The sequence below is a fragment of the Macaca thibetana genome, chromosome 10, assembly GCF_024542745.1.
Source record: "Macaca thibetana thibetana isolate TM-01 chromosome 10, ASM2454274v1, whole genome shotgun sequence".
In the NCBI taxonomy this organism is placed as follows: Eukaryota; Metazoa; Chordata; class Mammalia; order Primates; family Cercopithecidae; genus Macaca; species Macaca thibetana.
Genome location: NC_065587.1, coordinates 62419743 through 62444835, shown reverse-complemented (window position 1 = coordinate 62444835; position 25093 = coordinate 62419743). Strand labels below are relative to the sequence as shown.

At 49.9% G+C, this 25093-nt stretch overlaps 1 protein-coding gene and 1 pseudogene across 1 annotated transcript in view; one reads left to right on the top strand and one right to left on the bottom strand.

Annotated features, from left to right (window-relative positions):
- LOC126964272 (60S ribosomal protein L7a-like) overlaps positions 1-512 on the bottom strand; it is an 800-nt pseudogene extending 288 nt beyond the window's left edge.
- The window catches only part of NNAT (neuronatin), a 165760-nt gene that overhangs the window by 91252 nt on the left and 49415 nt on the right, over positions 1-25093 (top strand). The gene's annotated exons all lie outside the window — the stretch shown is intronic.

Here is a 25093-nt window from a genome sequence, read left to right as displayed (position 1 = left end):
GCAAGAAGACAACCAGCTCCATGGGATCCACGTCGTGTGCAGTCACCACCAGCTGAGCTTTCTTGGTCTCCACCAAAGTGGTGACAGGGTGTTAACTCCTGCTCGAAGGACAGGTGGTCTCTTAGTGGGGACGTCCCCTTTGCCAGCAGCTTTCTTCTCGGCCCGGGCCAACAGCCTCTGCTTCTTCTCTTGCTTCGTCTCTGGCCTGTACTTGTGGGCCAGCTTAAGCAGCTGCGTAGCTGTCTGGCAGTCCAGGGCCTGGGTGAGCTGGTTAATTGCAGGAGGCACTTTCAGCCGCTTATAGAGGATGGCTGTCTGCCGCTGCAACCTGATAGAGCGGGGCCATTTCACAAAGCGGGTGAGGTCTCTTTTGGGCTGGATGTCCTGTCCGATGCCAAAATTCTTAGGCCTTTTCTCAAACAGGGGATTCACCACTTTCTTGGCCTCCTGCTTCTTCACACAGCAGGGGCCGGAGCCACCTTTGTCCCCTTGGCCTTCTTTCCTTTCGGCATATTGGGCGGCAGGAGGAGAGAGTACACCCAGCTGATTTTTTAAAATCCTTTCGTAGAGACGAAGTCGTGCTATGTTGTCCAGGCTGGTCTTGAACCCTCAAGCGATCCTCCTGCCTCAGCCTCCCAAAGTGCTGGGACCACAGGAGCATGAGCCACGGCATCTGGCTGTAAAATTAACTTTTAATTACACAAGTCATTCATGGACCCACTGTCTTTGTAAAAAATAAAAATCAAAGCGTTGTACATAAGACTGGTGTTCTTGTCCACTTTCCATCCCATCTAGCCCAGGGTACAAATACTGCTCCCCCGAAGTAATCACAGTATTGATTTGGGAGGATCATTCCACTCTCTGTATATGTTATCTTCTCACGAAAAAAGGCAAGTCCTGTGGGTGGTGCTGGCTTTGGCTTTGACGTTCAATGAGAGTCATATTGAACCAGGCACGCCTGCTCTGTGGTGGGCTTCTCTACACAACAGCGGGTCACGGATGGCTTCCAGGTCTCAGGCGCTCTGCTGCGTGGTAGTGCAGAGGCCAGGTGCATGGTGGTTGATGCCGCTCAGTGGATGGGCATGCGGCTGCTCCCCCATGATCACTATTACAGACGAGCTAGCTGCAAACACTCCAGCCCAGCCTGCCCCCATCCCTCTGCAAGCTGAGCTCCAGGCTGTGATCTGTTATGTCCTCCCCTCTCCTTCTCGACTCCACCTCCTCCTCCTGCTCTCCAAGGTCAGGCCCCCCTCCTTGTTCTGGTCCCACTCTTCTGGCTGACACCCCTATCCCTAACTTGCCATCCGAACTCTGCCCTGAAATGCAGAATCGGACCTGGAACCAATATGGACCCAGAGCTTCTCACCCCCAAGTCATCTTCACATTCCAACCTGTCACCTCCCAGGGCCAGCCACACACTTCCTAGTCTCAGCACTGAGCATCACCACCTGCCAGGAGTTATCTCAGCTGCCAGGAGTTATCCCTGACACCTCCCTCTCCTGTCACCCATGGCACATCTGTCTCCCCTTCGTGCTGCTGACTCTCCCTCCAAGGGGCTGTTCAAGACCCTAGCCCAACTCCTCAGCCCTGGCCACAGCAGGCCTTAGCATCCCATGCCTGGACCATAGGCCATTCATCCACCCACGCATCCATCTGCCTGCCTTCCTTCCTTCCTTCCTTCCTTCTTCCCTCCTTTCTTTCCATCCTTCCTTCCTCCCATCCATTTTTTACTTATCCATCTACCCATCTATCCACCCTTTCATCTACCCACCCATCCATCATCCACCCATCCATCTACCCATCCATCATCTGTCCATCCATCACCCATCCATCCATCCATCCATCCATCCAACAAGCATACACTGAACACCTACTGGATGTTCTGCTGAACAAAACACACAGCTCCCAGAGCCGAGGAGACATCCTGGTGGGTCTGTGCCCATGAGGAAGCAGACTCATCATCTGCAATGAAAATATGGGGTGATAGGGGCAGCCCATGTGTTTGTGTCACTGTGCCTTACAGTGTGTGTGGTGTGTGAAAGGGAGAGATGCCCACATGCCCACATCTCTGGGCCCACGCTAGATCCCTCTGCTGGAGCAGCACGCATTCAACCATGCACCCCACTGAAGACCCTGCCAGAAGCATCGACTCACCAAGTCCTCCACAGGCCCTGTGTTTCCCCCATTTTCCCAAATCCAGTACTGAAAACAGGCAGGCCCCATGCCCTCTGCCTCCCTCCCACTTCCAGCCCAGGGCCACTTCCTCCTCTAAGGACCCTCTCCCGTCTTCTCCTCTGATCCTCGGTGCTCCCAGGCAGTGCCATTGCCCTGGCAACAGCTGTCCCCTCCCCTACGCCCTCCCCTGGCCTGTCTCAGTAGGTGGGCAAGCTCATCCCACGCCCACCCAGGAGTCCTTCCTTCTCCCTTGACCTGTTCCCTTCTTCCTCCTATGCCTTCTTTCATCTCAGACCAGCCGGGTGGGAACTTTCATCCCTGGCTGTGGCCACTCCCTCCCTCCCATCCTGCTCACCCCTGCAGCTGCTCTGTACCTGCCAGTGGGGAGAAATGAGGCCTCCAAACCCCACAGCTCATTTTCTCTCCATTGATGGCCTCTGATGCTGGGAGTCTCTCCTGGCTTCTCACCCCCTTTCTTTCCTCGATTCTACCTCTGGGGCCTCCCCTCTCCTGTTTCCTCTGCAGCCTGCTTGGCGTCCATCAGTCCTCTATATCCATGTCCCTAGGGCCCCATCCTCCCTTTCCCTGTACTCTGCCCCCCAGGCAGCCTCCCCTAGAGCCTGGGTGACCATCCTCTTGCTGACCCTGTCCAGCATCTCCCTTCTCATCCTGCAGCTCTGCTGAGCAGGGTCACGGGAGGCCCTGGGAAGCCCCATGTCCTCCTCAAAAGAGTCCTTGCCAAGCTCTTCCTGGGGGCCTCTGACTTACTGGGTGAGGATTCTGTGTCTGGAGCACCCAGATATATGTGTGTTGGGCAACTCTCCCCACCAGGCTGTGAGCACCTTGAGGGCAGGACCTGCATCCGATTTATCTTTGCTGAATGGCTGTGACTATGGCAGGGGTGGGAGGAACAGACGAACTGAGGACAGACGGACTGAGGAGAGAGCTCCCTCCTCCTCACTCTCATGCTCCCTTTTTTTCCTTCCATTTTCTTCCTCTTCTAATTAAAAAATTAGTTTTTAATTATGTGTGGTACGTGAAGAAATTATCTTTGCACAAAATTTTTAAATTTTTAAATTTTTTTATGCTTTCACAAAATTAAAGCATGACAAAAGGCTGAAGTCTCTTTTGTCTCCCTCCAGCATGCCACCTCCAACTCCCCCAAAAAGGGGAACCTCTGTGGCCAGTTCTGTGTGACCCTGTCCACACAGCCTATATGAGTCCTCTCATCTAAATAAAATAGAGCTGCATTTGGTGGTGGTGGGATGTTGTTTAAAATATAAATACCATTTACCCTGTGTAAGTTTTGCCAATAGCTTTGTCTGCCCAGTGATAAGTCTTCGAGTTCTTTCCACGAACATGTGAGTGCACCATCACTGGTGTGCAAGAGCCGAGGTGGGCACCTCTTCCTCGTCCTGCTCTGCAATGGCATGATGGTAGCCTGAAATTGGCCATGGTGGTAGTATTTACACCACAGAAGCGGGACAAGCAACCCTTGGGGAACGTTCTCCCCAGAGGTCCAGTGTACCAGCGTACCCCAGAATGCACCCTGTTTCACAGATCTGGGTCTTTCGGGATAGAGCTGCACTGTGGGTGACCAGCTGTCCTGTGGATGGACATGGGTGCTTTCTCCTTTTCAACATGACGATAAGGTCGCCACAACCTTATCTGTCATGGGCTGCCCTTCTGCCTTGCCCTCTCCTGGGTTTTGGTCAGGGGTGGTCCTCAGAATTCATCTACAGTACGTGGGTTCTTTTCTGTCTGTCCGTGGAATGTGCTGCCTTTTCGGGTCTCTGGGAGTCTGTCTCTCTCCTTCCTTCCTTCATCCTTCCTCATCCTCTCCCTCGTTTATTCTCCTCCTCTCCAGATTTGGCCCTTGCCCCAAGGGTCACGATTTGTGGCTGCCTCTGTGTGGAGGTGTGGGTCCCACTGTGCACTCCTCTACTTAGGCCCTTTGTCAGGCTTGTCCTCCCCCGTCTTTCCCTCCTCTTCTGTGTGCGCGCATCTCTGCATCTGCCTGCCTCTCCGCTCCCCGAGGGTCCTGCCGCCCCCTCTTCATTTCATTTTTTAACTTTATTATTGATGTGCCCCGCCAACACTGCCTCTTCCTGCATCTTGCTCAGCCTCACTCCCTCCCGCTCTCCAGAGGAGCCTTATTGGATTTTGCTTCAAGTTTGTGCGTCATTGCTGCTCTGTGCATGTGTGCGCACATGCTCGTGCGTGTGTGTGCCCGCCACTTTCCCCGTCAGCTCCCTCTCTCTCTCTCTGGGGCTTGGAGAGTTTTACTCTTTGCGTGTGGGCACAGGTGCACATGTGTGTGAGTCACTTCTCTCTAAGGCATGGTCAGGGCTGGGTCCCACCCTCCCTGTCACTCTCATGAACTCCATCTATCCACAACATGCCTGGTGAGCTCTGGACCAAGGTTTGTCCATCTGTCCTCTCCTGTCCTCTTCTTTCCCTCGTCTCGCGCTGCACTGTCCTCTGCATAAGAGGTGCCCCCTATGCACCTTGGGCATAGAGGTCTCTGTAAGGACACCCCCCAATTTCCTCCTGCATCCGAAAATCACCCCACCTCCATTCTCTGTTGCATGCCACAGATTTGGAGCCAGTGTTGACTGGGCCCCTCCAGAGGTACCTCAAACTCATCTAATCATCTCTACACTACAAACAGGCCTCTTTCCTGTTCTCATTAACACTGAATGTCAGTGCCTTCCTTGGTGTGGTGCTACAGCCAGGAGCCCTGCATCGTCTCTGACTACTCCTACTGAGCCACCCACGGCCCATCTGTTCCCCCTCCCTGCCAACTCTATCTCTGAGGGGCTGCTAAAGGCCCCCACTCTCTCAGTCTCTGCTGCGGCATCGTGTGAAGATGAGAGGATAATTGTCTTCCTTTGTCCATCCATTCATCCATCCATCCATCCATCCATTCATCCACCCATACATACATCTACCCACCCATCCATACATGCCTCCATCCATCCACCCATTTCTCCATTCATCTATTCATTCATCCATTCATTCAGCCATCCACCCATTCACTCACCTATCCATCCACCCATCCATACATATGTCCACCCACCCATTCATCCACCTACTCTCTCATCCATCCATCCATCCACCCATCCCTCCCTCCCTCCCTCACACCACCTGACATACGTTGAGCACCTGAGTGCTCTGTTGAAGACAAAGGCTTCAAAACCCCAGGTTGTGTTCTAAGGAGTCCAGGGGGAGACAGGACCAGTTACTACCCATGGGAAAGTGGGGTGATAGGGACTTTGGAAGTCTCCAAGAATCACCGTGTGTGTGCTCCTGCATGTGCATATGTGCGTGTGTGTGCTCTGTCTTGGCCACTTCCTCAGACCCTTCTCTTTCCTCCTGATCTCTGCTATCAGTGCTCCCCAGGGCTGTGTCCTCACCCCTCTGCCCTTCTCCTTCCATGGGCTTCTGGGCCACATGATCCACCCCAGGTCTTCAGAGGTCCCCTCACACAAACTCCTCTGCATTTCTGTGCTCATCTCCCCTGTCCCAGACCTGTCTACTCACTGTCCTGTCCTCAGCCCCACTCAGTCATACTCCCAGCATCATAGACTCCCCAAGCTCCAACCAACCTCCCTCCTCTCCAGGCTTCATCTCATGCTCTCATCCTCCATCTCCAGGGACAGAAATCCAGGCTTCCCCTTCTCCCCACCTCCTTCCTTTAAACTTGTGCTGACTCTTCCTCCCAAATCTCTCATCTCCTCCTTTGCTCCTTACATCCCATGGCCAGCATGGTTGCCCTGGTGACAGTCATCCTCTTCCCTCCTGAGTCTGCTTTCCAGCACGAGAGATGTGTTCTGGTGACCTGTTCCTCCCATGCTCCGTCTTCTCTCTCTGTCCATCCGCAGAAACTCTGGGAAAGGGACCCTTGGCTTTACTTGTTTCCATTCCCAGTCCACACATACCCCATCCTTGGCAAGGGACCCCAGCCACTTTGAGCCCACCATGGTTCTCAAAAGAGCTCTCCCTAGACCTCCTTCTTGCTAAAGCCCATGGTCCCTTTTGCTTCCTCATTTCTCCTGGCCCATTGGGGTCCTGATTGGGTGCCCATCCTTGCTTGGGAGGCCACTCTCTCCTCCCTCAGAACACTGGGTGCTCCTGGCTTTTCTCCCACCCCTTGGGCAGTTTCTCTCCTCTATCCACCTCTCAGTACTGATGCTTCCCCGGGCTCAGTCCTCCACCCCTTCCTGCCCTGCCCATTCGCCAAGGACAGCTTCCTCCACCCCCAGGACATCTGTGGCCACTCATTGTCCTTCTTGGGCATAGAGCTCTCTCCTGAACTGGGACTTGCACATCCATGTACCTGAGCACAGGACTAGACACTTCCCTGCCCTTCCCACACTGCTCTTCTTTTCTCCGACCTCCTCACCTGCCCAGCTCCCCATCCTCAACACAAGTAGACCAAGTCTCAGGCACTTTCTTGACTCCTTCTGACCACATCCAGTTCCACCATAGGGCTGTGCCTCCAGCACACCACCACAATCCCATCTGGGTGTCAGCTCCCTGGGCCTCCCAGTGTCCCATCTCCAGCCTTGCCCCCTTCCTGTCTACACTTGGAGAGGCCACCCAAGCCACCTTGCTAAATCTCCCACCTGGCAGCTCACCCTTCGCTGGCCTAACCCCACTAAGCCAGCTTCCCCACCTCCCCACCCTCCTGATAAACTTCAAGTTAATTGGTCCCGCTTCAAAGCTCTGGATCAGGCCACACCCTCATACTCTTGGTGACTTCTCCTTCTGCCCTGTCTCCAGACACAAGGAAGCTCTTGCAGTGCAGAAAGACTCAGCCTCTCCCCGCCTCCTGGCCTTTGCTCAATCTGCCCTTGGCAGGAATGCCTCTCACCTGGTCTGCCTGGCACACCGCAAGGCTTCTTTTGGCTCAGGCACTTCACCCTCCCTGATGAAGCCCCAGGGCCTCTCCCCTGAGAGCCCCCATAGCTTCACAGGATCACACCCCTGGGAACAGCCAGGCACATGTGTGTGTTTGGGGGGACATTTCCCACCATACCATGGGCATCTTGAGAGCCTGCATCTGAGTTCCCTCTGAGCGTCAGCACAGAGGAGGGCTGAGGAGTGTCTGCAGCTGGAGGAACTTCAAGTTGAAAAAAAATTAAACTTCAGGAAGGAAGGACTAAAGTCTCCTTTGAAATCTCATCCCAAATCCTGATTTTTTACTTATTTTCCCACATATATCCTCAGTTATTAGATTGATGTGAATTATACCGGTAGCTAGCTAGTAGAGACGGGGTTTCGATCTCCTGACCTCGTGATCCGCCCGCCTCGGCCTCCCAGAGTGCTGGGATTACAGGCGTGAGCCACCGCGCCCGGCCAAGGCTTATGTTTAAGCTCTTTTAGAGTGGGTCCACGGTAGCCGTTAAAACTGTTACTCATGGGATAGTTCCTAACCTGTGTGAATTCTGGGAATTGTTCAAATTACAATGCTTCAGTCTTTCTTTGCCTGGCCTCAGGGAGTTTCACCCTACACACGTGAAGCCTTGCACATGGCAGTGATTCAAGAGGACACATGTAGATTTCTGGAGCTATTTTTCTTCCTTCAGTCAGGTACTCTGCCCCTCAACTTACAGCCACCTAAGCCTACCTGAACTTTGTTCTTTGTCTCAAAGATCAACTCATCAATACTGCTGGACTCTATTTGAATTTCCCCTCCCTACACCTAAGATGCCTCCGGGCAGAAAGCTGGGTGAACTGTAGAGCTAACCTGATTTGCTTACCGTTCTTCAGGGATCACTGTCTTATGCTACTGCCTGTTGTTCAATGTCTGTAAACAATTGTTTCCAGTGTTTTGTCTAGTTTATGGCAGGAGGGTGACTCCAGTCCTTATTACTTCTTCATGGCTGGAAGTGCAAGTCCAGGCTGGTGTTTTGTTTTGTTTTTTCTAATTTTCATAAAACTCTTTATTGGTTAGTGGAGGCACTGGAAGTCATGACCCCACCTTACAGCTTCTGCGCTTGGTTCCCTCTACCAGGAACGCTTCCCCCATATATCCACGTAGACAACTTGCTCACTTCACAAGTGCTCACATGTTACCCTCTCGGTGAACCCTTCCCTAACCACCTGCTATGGACTAAATGTTTGTGTTTTCCCAAAATTCAGGTGTTGAAGCCTTAATGCCCAGTGTAGTAGTATTTGGAGGTGGGCCTTTGGGAAGTGATTAGGTTTTGATGAGGTCATGAGGGTTAAGCCTCCATAATGGGATTAGTTCCCTTACAAGAAGAGGAAGAGAGGAGCATATCCCTCTCTCTGTGTCATGTGGGGATACAGCAAGAAAGCATTCATCTGCAAACTAGGAAAAGGGCCCTCACCAGACACCAAATACGCTGGCACCTTGATCTTGGACTTCCCAGTCTCCAGAATGATGAGAAATAAATATTGCTTAAACCATCCAGTAGATGGTATTTTGTTATAGCAGCCTGAGATATCACAGTACTTAGAACTGCAACTGCCTCAACTTGTAATGCCCCATTACCTTGTGTATTTCTCTCTACGTATATATTTACTGCCTATAAAATTAATTGCCTGTCTTCGTCCCCTAACCTCCTTCTGCTCTTTACCTGTCTTTTTCCATTAACATGGAAGCTTGATGAGGGCAGAGAATTTTGTCTGTTTATTCACTGCTGCATCCCCAGTGCAAGTGGGGATAGGCCGGCTTGACTGTGGGGATTTAAGTTGAGCAGCATTTCTGTAGGTGCTCAACACATCCTGGAGCAACTGCTGGTGCTGGCTGAGGTTAGGACGCAGAAGGGGTAGAAAGGCCTGTCCAGGGCCTAAGCAACTCACCATTCATTCACACTTGTGCTCAGAATCTCATTCTCTACCTATACCTACCACCTCTGACACAAGGCAATGTCTGGCCTCCTTGCCCCAGCACAGGCTTCTTCCTCTGCCCAGAGTGCAACTCCCTGACTCAGCTGTGTGGCACAGACACCTAGTTTCAGAGTCTCCACCTCTATGCAGTGTTCTGTGAATCTCGTGACTTCCAATCCCTTCTTCACTTTGGGACCAAGAAAATTCTTTCTAGATGACTTATTCTATTCAGGCTTCTATAACAAATTACCATAGACTGGGTGGTTTACAAGCAACAAATAGTTATTTCTGAAAGTTCTGGAGGCTGGGAAGTCCAAGGTCACAGCACCAGCAGATCTGGTGTCTGATGAAAGCTCTCTGGTCCATAGACAGTGACTTTCAGCTGTGTCCTTACATGGTGCAAGGGATGAGGAGTCTCACTCAGGCTGCTTTTGAAGAAAATCATTCATTTTTCTTTCCAACTTTTATTTTATTTTATTTTATTTTTGAGACGGAGTCTCGCTCTGTCGCCCAGGCTGGAGTGCAGTGGTGCGATCTTGCTCACTGCAAGCTCTGCCTCCCGGGTTCACGCCATTCTTCTGCCTCAGCCTCCTGAGTAGCTGGGACTACAGGTGCCTACCACCGCGCCCAGCTAATTTTTTGTATTTTTAGTAGAGACGGGGTTTCACCGTGGTCTCAATCTCCTGACCTTGTGATCCGCCCGCCTCAGCCTCCCAAAGTGCTGGGATTACAGGCATGAGCCACTGCGCCCGGCCTCCAACTTTTATTTTACGTTCATGGGGTACATGTGCAGATTTGACATATAGGGAAATTGCATGTCTCGAGGCATTAGTGTGCAAATTATTTTATTACCCAGGTAATAAGCATAGTACCTGATAGGTAGTTTTTCCATCATCACCTTCTTCCCACCCTCTACCCTCAAGTAGGCCTCTACGTTATTGCTCCCTTCTTTGTGTCCATGTGTACTCAATGTTTAGCTCCCACTTATGAGTGAGAACATGCAGTATTTGGTTTTCTGCTCATGCATTAATTCACTTAGGATAATGGCCTCCAGCCCCATGTATGTTGCTGCAAAGGACATGATATTGTTCTTTTTTATGGCTGCATAGTATTCCATGGTGTATATTTACCACATTTTTCTTTATCTAGTCCACTGTTGATGGGCATTGAGGTTGATTCCAGGTCTTTGGTATTGTGAATAGTGCTGTGATGAACATACATGTGCATGTGTCTTTATGGTAGAATGATTTTATTCCTTTGGGTATATACCCAGTAATGGGATTGTTAGGTCAGATGTTAGTTCTATTTTAAGTTCTTTGAGAAATCTCCAAACTGCTTTCCACAGTGGCTGAACTAGTTTACATTCTCACCAGCAGTGTAGAAGCATTCACTTTTCTCAGCAACCTCAGGAACATCTGTTATTTTTTGACTTTTTAATAATAGCCATTCTGCCCAGTGTGAGATGGTATCTCGCTATGGTTTTGATTTCCATTTCTCTAACGATCAGTGATGTGGAACATTTTTTCATATGCTTGTTGGCCACATGTATGTCTTCTTTTAAGAAGTACCTGTTCATATCCTTTGCCCATTTTTAAATGGAGTTGTTTGTTTTTTTCCTCAGGCCCCTTTTATAAGGGCACTAATCCCATTCATAAGAGTAGAGTCTTCATGACTTAATCATCCCCCAAAGGCCCCACCTCCTAATACCATCACCTGGGGATTAGGATTTCAACGTATGAATTTTATGGGGGGACATAAACATTCAGACCATAGCACTAATCCCAGAACTTTTTATGTCATTTCCTTTCTCTAACACCTTCCACTACACCCCATTGCTCCTGCGAGAAAATTCAAATTCCTAACTTAGTGTATCATCTTTTACAACATAACAAAAATTATCCCCATGCCCTTAACTTAGTGTATCATCTTTTACAATGTAACAAAAAATTACCCCCATGCAATCAGCTTAACATGACAAATACCATTTTCTCACAGTTTCTGAGGTCAAAATTCTTCGAGCAGCCTGGCTGAGTGTTTCTGGCTCAGGTTTTCTCATGAGGTGTAGTCAGGCTGACAGCTGGGGCTGCTGCATCCTGAAGGCTTCAACTGGGGCTAAGGATCTGCTTCCAAGATGGCTCCCTCCCAGGGCTGTTGGCAGGAGGCCTCATTTCCTTACCACGTGGACTTTCCACAGGGTTGCCTGAGTGTTCTTACATGGCAGCTGAATTCCCCCAGAGAGAATGATGACAAAGAAAGGTAGGGAGGGGAAGGGGGTGGGGAGGGAGAGGGGACACTGGGGAGCCGCAGTGACTTTTATGACCTAGTTTCTGAGGCTGTACATTGTCACGTCCACTTTATTTTATTCACTAGTGACTCACTAAGTCCAGCCTACACTCAGGGGAAAGGAATTAAGCTCTACCTCTTAAACGGAAGAGTATCAAAGAATTTGTGGACATACCTAGCTACTCGGGAGGCTGAGGTAGGAGAATGGCTTGAACCCGGGAGGTGGAGGCTGCAGTGAACTGAGATTGTGCCACTGCACTCCAGCCTGGGCAAAAGAGTGAGACTCTGTCTCAAAAAGAAAAAAGAAAAAATTTGTGGACATATCTTAAAAGCACTATAGTCTTCCCTCTGACCACAAATTATTTACATTCTTCTAACATGCAAAATACAGTCCACCCTCTGAAGGACCCTGAAGTCTCATGCTGGTACAGTACGAGCTTGAACTCAAGACTTTTGTCATCTAAACCATATGCAGGTGTGGGTGAGGCTCCTTGGAAGTGGTTCCCTAAGCATATCCCTGCCAGTACAGTCCCTCTCAATGAGTAGACCTGTGAATTCCAAGAGGTGAGTTACCTACCTACCCCTCAACCCCACTCTGCACCCAATATACAATGGTGGAATAGGTATAGGATAATCGTTCAGAAAGGGGGGAAATGGGAAGCACAAAGAAGACAGTGGTCCATAGTAATTCTGAAATCTAGCTGGGGAAATCTCTTACCACTCTTTGCCTCAGGCAACCAATAAGCTGCTTTCCATCAATGTAGATCAGATTTACATTTTCCTGAGTTGCACATAGTGGAATCATGCAGGAAGTATCTTTTTGCTTCTGGCTGATTTTATTCAGCATAATGTTTTGGAGATTAATCCATGTATCAGTAGTTTTCTCCTTTCATTCTTGAGTAGTATTTCATTATATAACTATATACATATTTATTTATGTATATGTATGCTGATGAACATTTATTTTTTGCCCGGTTTATTTTTATTTTTATTTGTTTTTGAGAGGGAGTCTCATTCTGTTACCCAGGCTGGAGTGCAGTGGTGTGACCTCGGCTCACTGCAACCTCTGCCTCCCAGGTTCAAGCGATTCTCCTGCCTCAGCCTCCTGAGTTGCTGGGACTACAGATGCCCGCCACTACACCCAGCTAATTTTCATATTTTTAGTAGAGATGGGGTTTCACCATGTTGGCCAGGCTGGTCTCAAATTCCTGACCTCACATGATTCGCCCACCTTGGCCTCCCAAAGTGCTGGGATTACAGGCGTGAGCCACTGCACCCAGCCAAACATTTTTTTTCTTTTTCCCAGTTTTAGGCTATTATGAATAAAGCTGCTATGCTGTTTGAGGGCTGGTCTTTGTGTGGACATATGTTTTCGTTTCTCTTAGGTAAGCATATAGAAGAGGAATTGCTGGGTTGAATGGCTGGTGTGTGTTTAACTTTATAAGAAATTGCCAAAATGTTTCCCAAAGTAATTGCACCATTATGAACTCCCACCAGCAATGTATGAGAGTTTCAGGTGCTCCATATTCATGCTAAGATGTGATGTGGTCAGTCTGTTATTTGAGCCATTCTAGTGAGTGTGCAGTGGCATCTCATTGTGGCTTTGATTTGCATCTTCTGAATAATAATGTTGAGAATCTTTTCATGTGCTTATCTGTCACTCATATATCTTCTTTGGTGAAGTATCTGTTCAGATTCTTGCTAATTAAAAAAAAATCAGTTTGAGCATCTTGTGATTATTGAGTTATAAGCATTCTTGTTTTGTTTTGTTTTTGAGACAGGGTCTTTCTCTGTCGCCAAGGCTGGAGTGGAGTGGCGTGCTCTTGGCCTCCACCTCCCCGGTCAAGGTGATCCTCGGCTTCAACCTCTGCAGTCGGCTCAGGGGATCCTCCTACCTCAACCTCCTGAGTAGCTGGGACTACAGATGTGTGCCACCACATCTGGCTCATTTTTGTATTTTTTTGTAGAGATGGGTTTTGCCATCTCTACAAAAAAGGTGGGTTTCCACCTGCCTTGGCCTTTCACAGTGCTGGAATTACAGGCATGAGCCACTGTACCTGGCCAGAACGTTCTTTATAAATTCTGGATATGATGTGAGATAAGAATTAAGCCTTGTTATTTTTCCATGTGGTTTTTCGATTGTTCCAGCAGCATTTGAGGAAAATTATCCTTTCCTTGTTGAATTGCTTTGGCACCCTTGTCAAAAGTCAATTAATTGACTGTGTATGTGTGGTTTTACATCTGGACTGTCTATTAGGTTCCATTTAACTGCAGGCAATACCACTTTATCTAGATTACTGTCGGTTTATAGTAAGTCCTGAAATTAGGTGGTATAAGACCTCCTAATGTGTTCTTCTTTGTCAAGATTGTTTTGGTTATTCTAGGTCCTTTGCATTTCTTTTCTTTTCTTTTTTTTTTTTTTCATGAAGTGGGGACAGAGTCTGGCTCTCATTGCCCAGGCTGGAGTGCAATGGCATGATCTCAGCTCACTGCAACCTCTGCCTCCTGGGTTCAAGCGATTCTCCTGCCTCAGCCTCCAGAGTAGCTGGGATTACAGGCGCCCGCCAACATGCCTGGCTAATTGTTGTATTTTTATTAGAGACAGGGTTTCACCATGTTGGCCAGGCTAGTCTTGAACTCCTGACCTCAGGTGATCCGCCCGCCTCGGCCTCCCAAAGTGCTGGGGTTACAGGCGTGAGCCACCTCTCCCGGCTGGTTTTTTGCATTTCTGTATCAGTTTTACAATCAGTTTATCAGTTTCTACCAAAAGTCTGCTAGGATTTTGATTGCAATTGCATTGAATATATAGATCAATTTGGGGAGAATTGATATCTGAATACTATGTGACCCCAGGTCAGTTACATGCCTCCTTGAACCGCAGCTCCCTCCTGGTCCCTCCCTGACAGGTTCTAGTGAGCAGGCAAAGCTGAGCCGAACACAGTTCTGGGCACACAAGGGAACAGGCTCCCTGTGTGTTTCAATGGTGAGGACAGGGGCTGCCATAATGCTCTTCACAGTGTGTGCCAGCAGCAGGTAGCAAGACCATGGGGGCTGCCCCAAGCAGGGAGTCCATGGCCCTGGACTGGGTCCTGTGTCGCCACTCACTTGTTGCAACACTCCAGGCATGTGGCCTCCTCTCCCCGAGCCTCAGTTTCCTCATCTGTAAAGCGGAGGCAGTGGGAGTTGCCAGGCAGATTCAATGAGATGGCGGAAGAGCAGGAGCTTAGAAACCCGCCTGTTTTCTCCATTCACCCCAGGCTGCCAAGTGCCGCAGGCACAAAGCACATCACCAGGCCGCTTGGCGCCAGCACAGATTAATTTTCTCCAACCTTGGCTGGGTCTTAAGTGCAGCTCAGCAACCCCTCAACTGGTCCCCAAACTCCTTTCCATTCCCGCAGCAGTTGTTCCGCCTGGGCCCCCATCCCCCCTTGTTCCCCTGGGCCCTACAGACAACCCCAGCTCCTGCTCAATGGAGAAAACAGAGGCGTTTGTGGAGGCACCGGTCGCTGCCACTCCCCTCCCTCATGCCTCTGCCTGCACCTTCCTGTGTCCAAGGCCAGCTGTCCTTTGCCTGTCTCCTCCCAGGCCTTACATCTGTCTTTTCCTTTCTCCAATTTCTCCCTCTCTGCTGGCCCTTTTCTCTCCACCCATAAATTCTCAAAAGCTCCCATCCATGCCTCTGCCTTCATCAAAGTCCCCCTCCTTCCTGGGCACCCCTCCCTGCGTCTCCCCTTCTTGTCATAATCCTCACTACCCCCATGTTTTTTTCCCGGGATGCCACAAGGCTCCCACGGGCTCACCTGCCCGCCTGCCCTCTTCGGGAATTTCACCATCAGCCCCAGTCAAGTGGGACAACTGCTGGGGGCCCGGGCATGATGGAACACTGCCCTCCTGCCTGGGAGGATCTGGGACCCCACAAAGTTCACCCAGGACATGGGGATAAAGTTACCCATTGAGGGCTTCATGTGTTCACCTCGGCAGCTCAGCCCAACACTGAGGGATGGCTTAAATCTGAGCCTTCCACCAGGCCTGGATCTCATCAACGTGGGGCCTCCCAGCCAGCTTCTTCCTTCTTAATATACCCTGTCTTTTTCCTCCACCCCTCTACCAACAGCCCCCCTCCTTCTCAGGCCTGCTGCCTCTTCTGTGCTGCTCCAGACCCTGTGGGCAATCGAAACCTCCCCGGCCAATGTCATCAGGGTCTTCCATGAGGGCACAGCCAGCGGTGTTAGCTTGGCAGCATCTGAGACCATCAACCACCTCTTCTTCCTCAAATATGTGACCCCTGGGTTTCTCCAGCATCCACTTCTTTCCTGGTTTTCTTGCCCACTCTCTGGCCACTTTGTCCCCTCCTCACCCTTTGTAGCTCCTCTTCCCTGGCTTGCTAAGCCTCTAAGACTTCCTTCTTTCTCCTCTTCCTTTTCTTTTTTCTTTTTGAGAGACAGGGTCTTGTCTGTCACTTGGGTTGGAGTACAGTGGCACGATCATGGCTCACTACAGCCTTAAGCTCCTGGGCTCAAGCGATCCTCCAGCCTCTCTCAGAGTGCTGGGATTACAGGTGTGAGCCACTATCCACCTCCTTCCTTCTCCTCTGTCCTCTCTCGACACCCTCGTCCGGGGCCATCATCTCTCTGACTGCTGTTCTGGCCTCCTTACACTCTTCCTCATGCTGGATCCTTGGCTAACACTGCTGATGATACATCATCACCTCAAAGTCATCAGGCCCCAAACCAAATGCTATTTTTGATGTTTATGGTAAATGCAAGATGAAAGAGGTGAACTAAGTCAATAACTATTGAAAATATGAAGAAGCCGGAACTTGATGGTTTTGAAAAGTCTTAGCCTCTTCGCTAAAATTAAGAGATGCTTTTTGAGCAAAGATTCAAAGATTCAAACTCTATCTTTCCTCGGAACCAGTCCTGCTTCCTGAGTGTCCCATCTCCCTGGCATCTGCCATGCCTTCAGTGCTTCATTCATTCCGTGATTTCAACAACAAGTATTTACTGGGCACCTACCAGGCGCCAGACCCTGTTCTAGGTGCTACGATGCTGCGTTTGCGGTGGGCCGTGTTGAGGCTCTGCTAGATCCCTTCAGACACTGCTTAGCAGTGTTTTATGCCCCTGAACCCTATCTTTGGTATGTTAGTTTCCCACGACTAGCACTTGCAAGTTGTTTTCTGGTCTAAGTTTCCAGGAGCTTCTTTTCCCACAGGTTTCGAGAGCTGAAAGTACATGGGTGTTTATGTTTTACTTCCCAACCCCACAGTGCACCCCAAATCCTACAGCCAATGCTTGCCTTGGTGCAAGAGTCTGAAAGCCCAGCTTCCTTGCCCCCAGGAGGGACAGCTCGCAAGTGTGACTTACCCAGTGGAGCTCCCCTGTGGGGTGAGGGTGAGGCAGCCGCCTGCGGGACCCAGTCTGAGGTCACAGCCTGGCTGGATCTCCTCTCCCTTTCCAGTCCTGCTTCCCCATTCCCTGTCCAGTTTGTCTTGAGACTGCTTCCTGAATAAATCACTTGTTCCTAAATTCTTGTCCCAGGGCCTCCTTCTGGGCACTGCAGCCCAAGTCAGTGGTGAACACGACAGCCAACGAGTTACCAGCTCTTCCCTAACGCCCTTGGAAACCTCATTCAGACTCTCGCACCCTGCACCCTCAGGGCCATCCTCTTGAGGTGGGCCTTGTCATCCCATTGAATGCACCAAGCTCCTCCCAGACCCCAGAGGACAGGCTCGTCCGCTCTGGTCTAGTTTTCCCTCCAGCCCGCTCTCAACTACACATCTGATTATGCTGTTCCTCCACTGGAAACCCTCCCAGCCAACTCAACAAAAATATGAGAAAAAGATTTGAACCCCTACATACCCACTTAGAATAGCTAAAATTAAAAAGCCAAACCAAACCACAAAACCTAACAATATATGCAGTACTGGTGAGGATGAAGGGTAACTGGAACTCTCATAGATTGCTGGTGGAAATGCCAAAATGGTAAGCCTTTAAACGTGGTTTGACAGTTTCTTATAAAGTTAAACATACGTTTTATCACAGGACACAGGAACCCCACTCTTGGGTATTTCCCCCTAGAAATGACAACTCTTGCCCACTGAAACGCCTCTACATAGACGTTTGTTGTAATTTTACTCATAATTGCCCCATATGTGAAACAATCCAAATATCTTTCAACTTGCAAAGACATTAAAACAAACAAACAAACAAACAAATTGTGGCACAGCCTTATAACAGAAAGATTCTCAGAAATAAGGAGGGACAAATATTGAATCACACAGCAAGCAACATGGGTGAATCTCAGACGCATTACGGTAAGTGAAAGAAACCAGACCCAAAAGGCTACGTACTGTGTGGCTCCATTTATGACATTCTGGAAAAGGCAAAGTAGAGGGACAGGGGACAGATCAGTGGTCACCAGGGGCTGGTGGGGCATGAGGGAGTTTTGGAGTTGATGGAAATGTTTTATATCTTAATTGTGGTGGAAGGTACGCAACGATATGTATTTGTTAAAACTGTCCACTGAGAAGAGTGAGTGTTCTCAGTGCAATTCTATGCAAATCATACCTCAATAAACCTGACTTTTTTTTTTTAAAGCCCTTTCTGGCCAGGCATAGTGCCTCATGCCTGTAATCCCAGCACTTTGTGAAGCCGAGGCGGGAGAATTGCCTGAGGCCAGGAGTTTGAGACAAACCTGGGCAACATGGTGAAATCCTGTCTCTACCATTAAAAAAAAAGTACAAAAATTAGCTAGGCATGATGGTGCACACTTGTAGTCATGGCAACTTGGGAGGCTGAAGTGGGAGGGGTGCCTGAGCCCTGAGGGTCCAAGCTGCAGTGAGCCACACACTGCACACCACCACGCTCTAACCTTGGCGACAGAGTGAGACCCTCTCCCTAAATAAATAAATAAAAGAAGAAGCCCTTTCTGCCGAGCGCAAATTGGTACAACCACTGGTAAAACTGACAACATCTGTGAAAGCTGAACGTATGTCTATCCCATGACCCACCAATCCCACTCCTAGGGATATACCTAAGAGAGAGGAGCGCAGAGACCCCTCGAAGATGTGCACTGAATGCTCCCAGCAGCTTTCTCTGTCATCGTGAAAAACTTGAAACAACCCAAATGTCATCAACGATAGGTCCTAGAAGGACACAGGGATTAGGTTGCCCATGAGAGGTAGCTGGTTAAATAAGGTCCCGTTCAACTTAATGAATGTGACTGCCTGGTAATCCCTCTACCATACCCCATCTGCTCACTGCTGTATCCTTAATGGCTCAGTGTCCCCGGCCCTTCCTCTCAGAGCACTGACACATGCACAAATAGATCCCTTGGTGGTATATTCATAAGAAGGAATACTGCATAACAATGAGAAAGAATAAACTACATTTACATACAGCAACCTGCATGAATCTCATAGACGGGTTTCATGAAAGAAGTCAGACTCGAGGAGACACACTGATTCCATTCATCTGAAGTTTAAGAACAAGCAAAACCACTCTTGGGTGATAGAAGTCAGAATAGTAATTACTTTTGTGGGGTTGGGTACTAACGGGTAAGGGGTACAATGGAAGCTTCTAGGGGATTATTTTATATTTGGGTGGTGATTACATGGGCGTGTGTGTAATTAAAAATTCGCTGGGCCACACACTTAAGATTTGTGCACTATTGTGTGTGTACTAGGTGTGTTAATACAAAATAATGAGATGTTGAGGCGGGAGAATTGTTTGTGGCCAGGAGTTTGAGACCAGTCTGGACAACATAGCGAGAACCCCCATCTCTCAAAAACTTTGTTTTAATGATCGGGGAGAAGGGTGCACACCTGCATTCCCAGCTACTTGAGAAGCTGAGGCAGAAGGATTGCTTGAGCCCAGGAGTTTGAGGCTGCAATGAGCTATGATTGCACTGCTGCACTCCAGCCTGAGTGACAGAGCAAGATCTTGTCTCTGAAAATAATAATAATACAAAATACAAAACAAAATGTATTCTGCATTTATCAGCCTTACTGATCATTGCAAGAGCCAAGGGTGAGAGAAGATGAGGAATACAAGATCCCAGCCAGGAGGTGAGATGAAACTGGGGCCTGCAGGGGCTGCTACCACCCATGGAAGGGGAGTGCTAAGCCCTAGAAGGACACAGGGTCAGGTTACCCATGAGAGGCAATGGTTTAATTGGGTCCTGTTCAACCTGATACATGTGACTGTCTGACCATAATCCCTCTGTGACGCCCCATCTGCTCCCTGCTGCATCCTTAATTGTTCAATGTCCTGGCCCCTTCCACTCACTAACCCTCATACATCTCATGCTTGATCAAAACTAGTTCTCTCTGGACTCTGCCTTCCTGCCTCTCTCCTTCCTCCCTGCCTCTCTTCTTCCTGCCTCTCTCCTTCCTCCCTGCCTCTCTTCTTCCTGCCTCTCTCCTTCCTCCCTGCCTCTCTCCTTCCTGCCTCTTTTCTTCCTCCCTGCCTCTCTCCTTCCTCCCGACCTCTCTCTTTCCTTCCTTTTTCTTTCTTGAGTGGTTTCCCAACCAGTTGTGCCCCTCCCCTCTCCTCACCAGTTGCTCCCACGAAGGTTCTCCAAAGCTTCCCATTGGCCAAGCCCAGGGGCTCCATGGCTTCCTCATCCCCCATCCAACCTCTCTGCTCACAGCCCCGGGGTGACACTGTCTACCTGCTGGAAACGCCCTCCTCCCTTGCTTCCCAGAGGGCCTTCTCCTGTTCCCCCGGGACCCCCTTGAGGACCTTCATCAATCTCCTTGGTACCTTCTCCTGCTCCCCTAGGACCCCCTCATGGGCCTTCATCCTCCTTGGCGGGCTTGTCTTTCTGCATCCAGTACCCATGTCTGGCGAGGAACAGGACTCAGCCCCAGGCCTCTTCTCCTTGGCATTCCCTCAGGTTCCTGGACTGTGTCCTCCTTCCCAGCCTGGCATTCTAGGTTAGACATTGGTCTCTGAGCTGTAGCCTAGGCCACTAAAGCCCCTTGGCTAGCAACCATGGCTGGCACTTCTCAGCCCCCACCCTACTTGGGGTGCAAGCAGATGGCAAGGCTCTGTATGTATCTCTGCCTCAGTCCCCAGAGCAGCTGGCTCCGGAAATCCTGTTGGCCCTCCTGCTCAGTTGGCTTATGTCTGGAACCCATCCTGACCTTGTCATGTCTCCCACTGCGTTCTTGCTGGGCCTGCTCAGCCTCTTTGGTGCAGAGGACTCCACCTGCAGACTCACTTGGTTACTTTCCACACGGTGGCTGGAGAATCTTTAAGAAATGGAAGTCAGTTCTCAGACCCACAATGCCCCCCACCACAGTTGCAATAAACTCCAACAAGGACCTTGAGGGAGTTTTGGAGTTGATGGAAATGTTTTATATCTTAATTGTGGTGGAAGGTACGCAACGATATATATTTGTTAAAACTGTCCACTGAGAAGAGTGAATGTCATTCAACGGAGGTGTGAAGTGACTCCGTTTCCCACTCCACCTTCCTGCTCCCTACCCCTTGCTCGCTGCTGCAGCCACACCAGCCTTGTTGCCCATCCTGGAAAACACCAGGTCATGGACATTGTGGGCACATGCAATTCAGCCCATTTACAGGGCCTTGCTTTACAGGATCCCTGTTAATGGGCTGAACTGCATGCCCCCACAATTCATGTGTTCAAGTCCTAACCTCCTGTACTCCAGATTGTGACCTTATTTGGAAATAGGGTTGTGTAGGCCAGGTGCGGTGGCTCTCGCCTGTAATCCCAGCACTTTGAGAGGCCAAAACGAGTGGATCACCTGAGGTCAGGAGTTCAAGACCAGCCTGGCCAACATGGTGAAACCTTGTCTCTACTAAAAATACAAAAATTAACTGGGCGTGGTGAGACATGCTCGTAATCCCAGCTACTCTGAAGGCTGAGGCAGGAGAATCACTTGAACCTGGGAGGCAGAAGTTGCAGTGGGCCGAGATCACGTAATTGCACCCCAACCTGGGCGACAGAGCAAGACTAAATCTCAAAAAAGAAAAAAAAGAAAAAAAAAAAATAAATAGGGTTGTGCAGATGTAATTAGTTAAGATGATGATATGGTTTGGACCTGTGTCCCCACCTGATCTCATGTTGAATTGGAATCCCCAGTGTTGAACGTGAGACCTGGTGGGAGGTGATTGGATCGTGGGGCGTCAGGCGGTTTCTCATGAACGGTTTAGCACCGTCCCCCTCGGGGCTGTTCTCGTAAGTTCTCACGAGATCCGGTTGTTTAAAAGTGGGTAGGACCACCCTACTCCCTTTTGATCCTGCTCTGGCCCTATAAGACGAGCCTGCTTCCCCTTCACACCTTCTGCCGTGATTGTAAGTTTCCTGAGGCCTCTGCTGAAGCAGAAGCTGCTGTTTCCTGTATAGCCTGCACAACTCTGAGCCAATTAAACCTCTTCTCTTTATAAATTACTCAGTCTTAGGTATTTCTTTATAGCAATGCAAGAACACCCTAATACAGATGAGGTCACACTGGAGTAGGGTGAGCCCCTAACCCATTATGACTGGTGTCTTTATAAGAAGGAGAGATTTGCACACAGACACACACAGGGAGAACGCCATGTGAAGATGAAAATGGACGTCCTGGTCACAAGACTGGGAATGCCGAAGGTTGCCAGCCAACCGCCAGAAGCTAAGAGAAGGCCTGCAACAGATTCTCCCTCACAGCCCCCAGAAGGAATCAGCCCTACCAACACCTTGATCTTGGGCTTCTTGCCTCCAGAACAGAGATAATACCTTGCTGATGCTGAAGCCACCAGTTTGAAGCACTTATTCTCATAGCCCTAGCAAGTTAAGACAGTCCCTCTGACAGGCATGCCTCCCTCCCCCAGTCAGCACATGACTTAACTCCTTGTGTCATTGAGATCTCCGACAGAATGCTACCTTTTCTGAGAGGCCTTCCCTGAATATCCCGTCTAAATGGCTTGGCCCCTTCCCTCGCCCATTGCAAGCGCAGGCTCAGGTCACCCTCCGGCGTGTTGCCCTCCTCCTGCATGTTCGCCCTCACACTCATGACCGTCTGAAGACAGAGTATGTAGTCATTTGCACACCTGGTTTTTTGTCTGTCTCCTCTGCTAGTTTAAGAGCTTCGTGTGGTCCAGGGCTTCTGGCATCTTCTGCTGTATCTCCCATGTCTGGCACAGGGGCTCTCAGGTAAGATCTCTATTTGGATGCTTTTAGTCAACCAGCAAATATTTAGTGGGAATCTATGCTAGGGAACAAAACAGCCCCACTCCCCGAGGCAGGGCAGGGAGGGAAGTCAGTGTTTTGTGGAAAGTAGGAGAATGAATGGAGTAGTTGCTGGGGAATGTGGAGGGAAGCGTCTAGAGAGATGGGGAAGGACAAAGGCCTGTTTGTACCCGGTGAGCTGGAGCTGCAGTTGAGCGAGGCATCTGCCGCACCTGGCGACTTCTTCCCTCTGATGCTCACATCCCTTGGGTGTCCCCCAGCCCAAGATGTCCTAAACCAAACCTGTCGTTTTCCATGGAGGACTCTCAGTTCACCTCCCGCAAGGGATACTACAAACACCCACCAGGTCTCCCGGGTGGGAACCTGGGCACAAGCATCCCATTTTCTCCCTCCTGCACCCTACATCGATGGGCCAGCTCATACTGTGCACTTCCAATGCCCCACTTCCAATCCTTCTCCTCCACCCTAATGCTAGCTCCCTGAAGCCCTCAAGGATTCATGACATCCAGGTGGCTGTGGTGGCCTCTGGGGAGGGAGGGGGACACTACCCCCATACATGTATTAATTTTTCAATTATGATATCGAAGTTCAGGCTGGGCATGGTGGCTCATGTCTGTAATCCCAGTGCTTTGGAGGCTGAGGTGGGAGGATCACTTGAGCTCAGAAGTTTGAAACCAGCCTAGGCAACATAGCAAGATCCTGTTTCTACAAAAATTTTTAAAAATCAGCATTAGCCTGGCATGGTGGCACACACCTTAGTCCCAGCTACTTGGGAGGCTGAGGAGGAAGGATCACTTGAGTTCAGGAGTTCGAGGCTACAGTGAGCTATGATTGCAGCAATGCACTCCAGCCTGGGCAACAGAGTGAGACCCTGTCTCTTAAAAAAAAAAAAAAATTAAGTTTACATAAAGAGTGTGAGTGTCTGATGGCAGCTTCCCCCTTCTCAGGGGTCATAACCCTTCACAAGACTCATGAAGGCCACTCCCCAAAGCAGCAAGAGTTGGGGGTCCAGGTGCCGTGAAGGGGGCAGGGATGGTGCAGGTAGGAGTAGCCTGCCCAGTCCCTTTCGTTGCACAGTGACACTTTCTAAGGCCCACTTGAGAACTTTACCTGGCTTCCCAAGGATGTGCCTCTCAAGGCTCAGACAGACCCCAGGGCCCATTCCCACCCCTTCAACCTGCCAAAGACTGTCTTGGGGGTGCCCACTGAGCCCTTGAGCCCCCTTGCTCTGGTTCCATGACTGTGATGTGTACTAGACAACAGGGCTCTGAGTGGCTGCCGGGGCATCCGCTACAGATAGGGAAGGGGGCCTAAGGATCCCAAGAGTCCACCGTGGTCAGGGCCCAAATTCCTGGAAGAAGGGAGTGGTGGCTCTGTGCATGCTCCCCCCGAACCACCTGCCCACTATGTCTACAGCCAGAGAAACTGAGGCACAGAGCGGGGTGGCCATCTGCCTGGAGTCACGGGATGAGGCAGGGGTCACTCTGTCCCCTGAAGCCTTTCCCCTGAACGTGGTCCTTGCCCTGAGCCCATTCCATAACCCTGTGGGCTTCCTCTTAGTCCGGCACCTGCCTCCAGAACTGGGGGCTTTTGAGGCAAGGGAGGGCAAACTTGCCCTGAGAATCCTAGTCCTACTGCATGCAGCCTTTATTTCCTGACCCCACAGGAACCCCAGGAGTCAGAAGCCCTCCCTGTCAACAGCCTCTTCTCCCCTACCCCACACCCACCCTCCCCCAAACCCAGCCTCTGCTCACTATGTCTTCTTCGACACCCCAGTGGGTTTCCATCATTTTTTTTTAAAGATTGAACTGCATTTCGGACATTTGCATTTCATGTCAGAAAATGTGAATTCAGCAACCGCCAGGACGAATGCCAGTTGCCAGGTGCTGAGGGTGAAGGCGAAGGCCGGTGTCTCCAGCTGTGGGGCAGGACAAAGTCCCTGGGATGCCAGCTGCCACCAGGACCCAGGGACAGGTGAGAGGGCCCCAGAAGAATGCCGAGCTCACGTTACTTGGCAGAAAGAAAATGATTCAATTTTGTTCTGTTCACCGAAACACATGTTCTTGTCCAAAGCTAATTTCCTGCTGCCCCCAGCTTGATTGTCTCTGTTTTGTCGCTTACTCTGAACACCGTCCTTCTCTTAAGAACCTTGGGATTCTGAACTGATTTTCTATTTCCAGAATTCCACATTGTGATTTTCATTTTTCTGTCTCTGGAAGGATGTGCCAGTTGCCTTTACAAAGGGGGTCTGAGGGGTTGGAGGAGACAGACAGGTGGGAGACTTCTCTGCACCTGTGGATTTTGAATTTTCAACCATATAAATGTAGTTTCTGATGTAATGAAAAACATTAAAAATTAAAAAATTGTTTCCATTTAAAAATAATACCTTTCAGGACCCTGCTCCCCTGTCTCTCCCCCTTGTCCCTCCCTCCCTCATAGCTAGAGCCTTAACTGCCTCCCTTTTTATGGCTCCTGTCTTCACCCGAGGCTGCTCTGACAAGGACCAAAGCCTCCCCAGGGCCAAGTCACCTCCTCTGCCCTTTCTGGACACAGCCCATGGCCAGCCAGTTCACCTTCTGGAAAC